Below are 8,075 nucleotides of genomic sequence, written 5' to 3'. Positions count from 1 at the left end.
TCTCTCTCCATTGATGTTTCTAGTCCTCTCTCCATCTCCCTTCCTCTTCTGAAATCAATAAAAATATATTTTTTAAAAATCTCTTCTTTTATGAATTTTCTCTTTTGTCTACTTTTATCACATGATTTCTTCACTCTTTCTTAGTAGAGTCTTTATTGGGTAATCATTAGTGTTTAAGCTACATTTTGAACTAGAAATCCTAATTTGGTTGTGTGTGTGTGTGTGTGTGTGTGTGTGTGTGTAAAAGCAAAAATATGTAAAAATAACTTTTAAAAAAGCATGTAAACTAAGTATTGTTTCTTTAAAACTGTCTTAGATATGGATGAATAGAAATATGACTTACAAATACCAAAACATTAAAGAAGATAATTTCAGGATATTATTCTTCACCTTCCAACCTACCCTAGGCTGGTAACACAGAGAACACTTTGTTATTAGATCCGTCATTAATTAGACTCCTCAGGTTAAGCACACTTAAAGTGCAATAATAATTGATGCTCATGTGTATGGCCTTAAGGTAATACAAGACTCAAAAGCATCTTCATAATTACTGGAACAGAGTTTAATTATGTTCCAGATTAATTTTAGAGCAAATTATTCTAAGCTAGGTCTATAGACATTTGTGATAAATATATTTATTGCCCTGTCATATTATGGAAAGGGTTTGAGGTGTTTTACATAAACACAAACCCCAAAAAGATAGAAAACTGTGGCAAAAAGAATAGTCCTGGGAGGGAGGATGTTAGGGTTGAGGTTGGTACTCAACGCAAGTGCCTGCAGAGTGTCTGGTGCCTTTGTTAGATGTTCACCACACATTTTATTCTGAATGTTCTAACAACGGAACAAAAACCAGTCCCTCCGCCAGCAGGACCAGCCCCTTGATTCACAGCGCCTGTAAAATAAAAACAGTTTGCTGTGGACGAGAACTGTTGCTGGAATAAAGGCTGGGGCAACTTAACTTCCTGTGGGCTCTGGTGGGGAAGGCGTCTTTATTGCAGTGTATAATGTTGTAGTAACTATAGCAATATGACGCATATGGGAGTTGTAATAATAGGAACAAACGGAACTCTCTAAGGCACAATTACAAGCACCCTTGTTCTCTCTCCCACTCCTACACCACAGCCTGAATCCATTTGATGCCTGTTGGTCTCCCCACTCCTTTTGTGTGAAATTTAGGACCAGACTCTTGAGCTTTTTGTATCATTCTCAGAAAACAAATTGGTTCCATTCACTTTTAGTCCCTGGAACAGTCTCCTTTATAATTCTTACTGGGGGTGTCCCTCCACCCAGCCTGCACCCTCTCACAGTGCAGGAGCCCTCAGGGGATGTCCAACTGTGGGAGCACACTGACCACCAGGGGGCAGCTCCTGCATTGAGCATATGCCCCCTGGTGGTCAGTGCGCATCATAGCGACTGGTCATTCTGCCATTTGGACCATTTGCATATTAGCCTTTTATGCCTGTGGGATCGGGCCAAAACTGGCTCCCCAACATACCCCGAGGGGTCCCAGATTGTGAGAGGGCACAGGCCAGGCTGAGGGACCCCACTGGTGCACGATCAGGGCCGGGAAGGGACGTGGAAGGTTGACCAGCCAGGAGAAACCACAGGAGGGCTTCAGGGTATGTCTGGTCTGTCTCACTTAGTCCTGATGGGTTGGACCCTAGCAGCAAGCTAACCTACTATTTGGAGCGTCTACCCCCTGGTGGTTAGTGCACATCATAGCGAGCAGTTGAGTGGCCTTAGCATATCATTAGCATATTATGCGTTGATTGGGTTGAACAGACAACCAGACTACCAGACACTTAGCATATTAGGATTTTATTATATAGGATAATCCTTGCCATTTGAATCTCACTATCCAAATCTTTGTTTAAAAGACTTACAAAAATTTCCCCAAAACTCACTATCTGAAAGGAAAACTTATAGCAAATCCACATTTCTTAGCAAAACCGTTTGGTTTTTGCACAAATTCAGGGGAGCATGCTGTAGTCGATTCTCAGCTTTTCTTTTGATAATACTGAATCTGTGCTTGCACAGTTTAAACATGTGCATCATCTCATCACATTCCCTATATTATTATAAGAAAATGTCTTCTAAGAATGTTAAAAAGCCTGCAAAGAAAGTAGATGAACCCATGCATTGCAGAACACTATTGACAAAGGTGATTGAACTGCAAAGCAAATTTTTAACGTTGATGAAATTGGGCTATTTTGGAAATGAATGCGATCCTGTGTGTTCATTTCAGAAAAGGAGACAGAAGTGTCAGAACATAAACCATATAAAAAAGGCTAACACCATTTTAAAGTGAATGTGATGTTAAGTTGAAACTTCTGGTAGTGCATCACTTCAACCCCTGCCCCTCCCCCCCCCATGCCTTTTAAGGACTATTGAAGAGTGAAATGCCTGTTAATGACATTCAACTCATAGAATTGGGTGACCAAGGGAGTGCTCAGTAATTACCTGAGGAGCTGTCTCTATTCATCAGTGAGTACACAAGGATGGAAAACTTGCAACCAAGGCTTTTTTGATAACAGACAAGTCTCCCAGATGTCCTTCTGCTGTTGACAATTGCAGAGATAATGTCACAGGGGTCTTTTTGCCTCCTGGCTCTTTTGTAGCCTCTGGACCTGAGAGTCGCTGTAGCCTTCAAGGCAGTTGTTTCAGATGGCGATGCAGTATGTGGCACTTATATGCTGATATACGGTCTGAGGATGCCGGCAACACTGCTTCGATGAAGGATTTATGGAAGAGTTTTGACATTCAGAAGGTCTTCACATTTATCACCTGGGCTCAGCATGTATCATAACAAACAATAAATGATGTATGGGAGAAGCTAGCCCCACGATTGTTGCTGACTTCCAAGGTTTGGGGGAAGTGATTAACACAAAGCAACAATTCTAAGTCTCATGAAGAAGGCTAGATTTAGTGAGGTGGATGGTACAAACAACTACGACCAAGAAACTTGTTCAGCTTCATGTTCATTCAGGTCAAAGGAAGAGACCAAGAAACTTGTTCAGCTTGATGTTCATTCAGGTCAAAGGAAGAGCCGGAAGAGGAAGCATAAGTAGCTGTTGCAGGGTCTTTAGAAAACTTGGAATTATGCAGATAGAAGGTTTGTTCTTGCACTTCTATTTTATTTTGGGGGTCCATCATTATCTTCCGTTTTAGATAATGGTTTGTAGCCATCCATTTCTAGACTCCAGGGCTAAAAAGAGATGAGTGCCCTCAAGCTCCTTGGACTGGATTTAGGTGACTGCAGGTGTTTGCTATTTTGCTGGGGCTCTGCTAGCTTATTCCCACTCACCTTCACCCACTGCTGAACGGCAACAGTGTCTCCCTGACAGCAGCCTCCATCTATCTCTTCCTCACCTGCTCCTTATCTCATAATCATTTTAAAAATTCCACATTTGCTTATTTAATTAATGGTTATTGGCACACATTATGTAACTTTAAAATATATAGTACTTAAAAAAAATTTATAGTATAGTATATGCTTGTTGCATTATACAAAGAAAACTAATTTCTACTGTATTGTTGTATATTATGTGAAAATATATCCACTAAAAAGCCCATGAAGTATTAAATAATGATGTAGTTAATGTTGTGTAGAATATATTTAGGTAGAAATCCTTGAGAATGTTATTATACAGCTGTTTAAGTGTACTTAAGTAAATTTTGGAAAGTTGGTTGGGCTCGAAACAGATTACATATTTTTTTTCCATATAAAATAATGGAATACTTTTGCCAGTTCTCCCACTACCTCCAAATTTGATATCTAGCATATCAAACCTGTATGTTAATTTATTTATAATTCACAAAAATGGGCTACTGTCTTATTGACTTGAATCTGCTCTTTCACAATACATCGTAAGCATATCTCTATATAAATAAACGACATTGGTATTTATAGAAATACATTATTTGCCCTATCTGTGTAATGGATAAGCCAAGCCTTAGAACACCAGCCACAGCCACAGCTCCCTTCTGAAGGCTTCCATTCATGACTCACTCTCTCTTGAGGGAGCAGGGCCAGATCATCTCATAAAAAAACAGGGAGCTGTTTCTTATCACGTGACTCCACCACTCTGGTCACAAGTGATTGGAGCAGAGGAGGGCACTTACCTCAGCGTCTGCAAACTCAAAAGCCAATGGAGGCCAGTGAGGAAGCAGGCAGATGCGCGGGACAACAGAGAGCTCACTGGAGGTTGCAAAGAACTGGAGAGAGCGGGCCCTGTCTTAAGGTGGAGACCAATATGCAGTTTTTGCCAACTGTTGCCATCCAGAAATAGACTAAATATTACCCAGACCTTTGAATTTTCAAGCAAAGCTAAAAATGTCTATTTTTTAGACAAAATTTCCAGGTCTCTTCACTGTGTGGGCCAACAAAGCTCAGGCCAAACACATCATGTCTATGGGCTAGATTTAGTCCACATGTGGTTGCAACCTCTGACCTTTCTAGGAGCCATCAATGTATGGAAATTGCAGTGACTTAGAACCTACGAGATGGCCTGCCACAAGAGCGTGTTCTGTCAGAGACGACGGCAATTAACACGACCCATTGTATTATTTTGAGAATTGAACATATGCTAGGATTTGGTCAGTGACATGGAAACAGAAGAAAGAAGATCCTTGTGGGAAAGGTTGGCAGGAGGGAAATAAAGCAGCGGACACCAAGAATAAGGGAAAGTTATGATTACTCGTAGCTAAGTAACATAGTTGAGGGTAAGGTAGTTGGTTGGTAGGAATAGTCGTAGAAGTTAGATAGTAGCTGAGTCATGACAGTCAGGATTAGCAATACAGTGAGGAGAAAAGGACAAATACTCTAGTTCCTTAGGCTACGGGCTCCTGCATGACTCTTCAGTTCTTTAATTTCATTCTAGTCTTTGGGAGGTCTTAACAGATGACTTGGGCTTGTGCTTCCTGTGAGAAATGTTTTGGGTTCCACTGAAGCATAACTGGGGATAAGGCTCCCAACTTTTTTTCTGTGCCATTAGTATTCCAATCAGTATTCACTGACTTAAAAGCAAATGGAACAAATCTCTGGTTATAACCAAAAAAATTCTAACAGTAGGAACATACCATACTTATTTAATCAATTCCTTATTGTTGAACATAAGATTATTTCCAACTTTCAACTTAGAGTAGTCCCCCCTTATCTGTGATTTTACTTTCGGAGGTCTCAGTTATCTGTGGTTAACTGCAGTCCAAAAACATAAAACGGAAAGTTTCAGAAATAAATAATTCGTAAGTCTTAAGATGCGTGCCATTCTGAGTAATGCCCAGCTCTGTGCCACCCAGGGTGTGAACTGTCCCTTTGTCCAGTGGATATGATACCGCCTGTCAATCAGTTAGTAAAGCTGTCTAGATTACCCGATCGACTGTTGCAAATAATAGTTACTGTGTTCAAGTAACCCTTATTTTACTTAATAATGGCTCCACGGTGCAATTGTCGAGGTGCTGGCCACTCGAACATGCCAAAGAGAAGCCATGTAGTGCTTCCGCTAAGTGAAAAGGTCTGTATGCATAGGAGAAAACAGAGTACACGTAGAGTTTGATATTACCCATGGTTTCAGGCATCTGCTGGGAGTCTTGGAACATGTTCCCCGCAGATAAGGAGGGACTATTGGGCACACAATTTTGTCCTGAAGACCCTTGTCCTTCATTATAGTGTGTGTGATATTCCTTAGGATAAATTCTTAGAAGGAAAAATTTCCAAAGACTCTGGAGGCATTCTAACAATTTTGAGGCGTATTGCCAGATTGCCATCTAAAAAGACTACAGATGTCCACTCCCACCAGCAGTCTGTGGGAGTGCCAGCTCTTCCTTTTTCAGTGCTGGGTGTCATTTTCAAATTTTAATTTTCCCTAATATTTTGGGTAAAAAAATGCTGACTTGTTAGGGTTTTCTTTAGTTATTCACAGTAATAGCTGTTATTAATTTAGAACTCTGTGTCATAAACTGTGCTATGAACTCTCGCAGCTGCATCTCATTTAATCCTCACGGCACCCTTAGGAGGGAGCTGATTGGTCCTCACACATTAGGGAAGTGGAAACTGAGTTGAGCTCAAACAGCAAGTTATGTGATTTGTACCCAGGTTTATCTATTGCAGATTGTGAGGTGAGTTCATTAATTAGTGGTTGTTGTTTTTTAGGTCACATATGCAAGCGAGTAGTTTTTCCCCCAGTTTATCATTTAATTTTATTTATATTTCTGTTTTGATTGATGGTCAGAAGTTAAAATTTTTTTATACATATTCTATCCATTTTTAACTTATGGATTCTGTTTTTATTGTCATGCTCTAGAAAGCCTTTCCCATTTTAATATTAAAAAAAACTTTTACATTTTCTCTTAGATACAGATTTTATCATATCCAGGGAATAGATACCCTAGGGATTACACTTACTTTTCTGTACTGATTTTTATCCTTGAGAATTTTCTCATATTTTTATGTATTCCTCAAAAGCTTGATTTTAAATATCTGCATATATTTTATAGGGTTGTACCATTAACTATCTTCCTGTTACCTCATTGGTAGGTACAATATTTAATTTGTTTTTGTACTTTCACAACTACTCTGGTAAACATCCTTAAAGTAACTTTTAAAAAATATATATTTTTTATTGATTTCAGAGAGGAAGGAAGAGGGAGAGAGAGAGATAGAAACATCCATGATGAGAGAGAATCATGGATTGGCTGCCTCCTACAAGTCCCCCACTGGGGATCGAGCCCACAACCCGGGCATGTGCCCTTGACCAGAATCGAACCTGGGACCTTTCAGATCACAGGCCGACACTCTATTCATTGAGCCAAACCGGTTAGGGCCTTAAAGTAACTTTTTGATTGCATTTTGGATATTTCTTCAAGACAGATTCTTAGAAGTAGGATTATTAAACAAAGAATCTGGACGTCTGTGGCTTTTAAAACCTTTTTTAAAAATAGACTTCAGCCCTGACCAGTGGCTCAGTTGGTTGGAGCGTCATCCTGTTCAATTCCCAGTCAGGGCACACACACCTAGGTTGCTGGCTTGATACCTGGTTGGGGTGTGTAGGGAGAAAACCTATTGATGTTTCTCTCTCTCTTACTCTCTCTCGCTCTATGCCTTTCTCTCTCTCTCCCTTCCTCCCTCTCAAAAATCAATAAAAACATATCCTCAGGTGAGGATATAAAAAAATAGGCTTCATGTTTTAGAAAAGTAAACAAAAACAGCAAAACTGAGCAAAAATTACGGTTCCTATAAAGCACCTACCACTACACATGTATAGCCTCCTCTACTATCAACATTTGTTACAAACAGTGAACCTATATTGATACATCATTATCACCCCAAGTCTATATTTTATATAGGGCTCACTCTTTATGTTGTATGTTCTGTGGGATTTGACAAATGTGTAATGATATGCATCTGCAATTATAGTATCATACAGAATAGTGTCACTGCCCTAAAAGTCCTCTGTGCTCCATCTCTCATTCATTCCTGCCCCTACCCCAAGGCATCACTGGTATTTTTTACAGTCTCCATTGTTTTGACTCTTCCAGAATATCATATAGTAAAAATCATGCAGCCTTCATTTTTCCTTTATTTACTTATTTATGTAGTTATTTAAAATTAATTTTTCTTTCTATTTTATTTTTTCCCCATCACCATTTATCCCTCTGTGCTCTCTTCCACCTCCACCCACCCCATCTTTCCCTTTTGAGTCACGTTGCCATGGTGCTTTCCAGCAAGTTTGTACCAACATGCAACCCACCACCAGCGGTAACCTGAATTATCACATCTCACCTTCATCAGCACTGGTTCGACTTTACAAAATGACAACTTTGAGAAGTGAACAATGATTTTTTCTTGCGCCAAACACATCGCATTTCTTTTCTGTTTTTAAAGCAAATAACAAAGACCCAGTTTACCAGCTTTACTTTTTAAACCTAAGCTTAACAGTACACATTTAAACAATTGTCAAAACTTACTAAGATGCCAGCATTCATGCACAACTAGGAAACATCCTCAATTTATACTAAACCAGAAATGGGTTACCATTGATGCATTAGTACCTTTCAGGACTCAACACTGAAAGACG

Source organism: Myotis myotis, unplaced genomic scaffold (genome assembly GCF_014108235.1).
Source record: "Myotis myotis isolate mMyoMyo1 unplaced genomic scaffold, mMyoMyo1.p scaffold_m19_p_2, whole genome shotgun sequence".
Lineage (NCBI taxonomy): Eukaryota > Metazoa > Chordata > Mammalia > Chiroptera > Vespertilionidae > Myotis > Myotis myotis.
Note: the sequence above shows the minus strand (reverse complement) of the source record.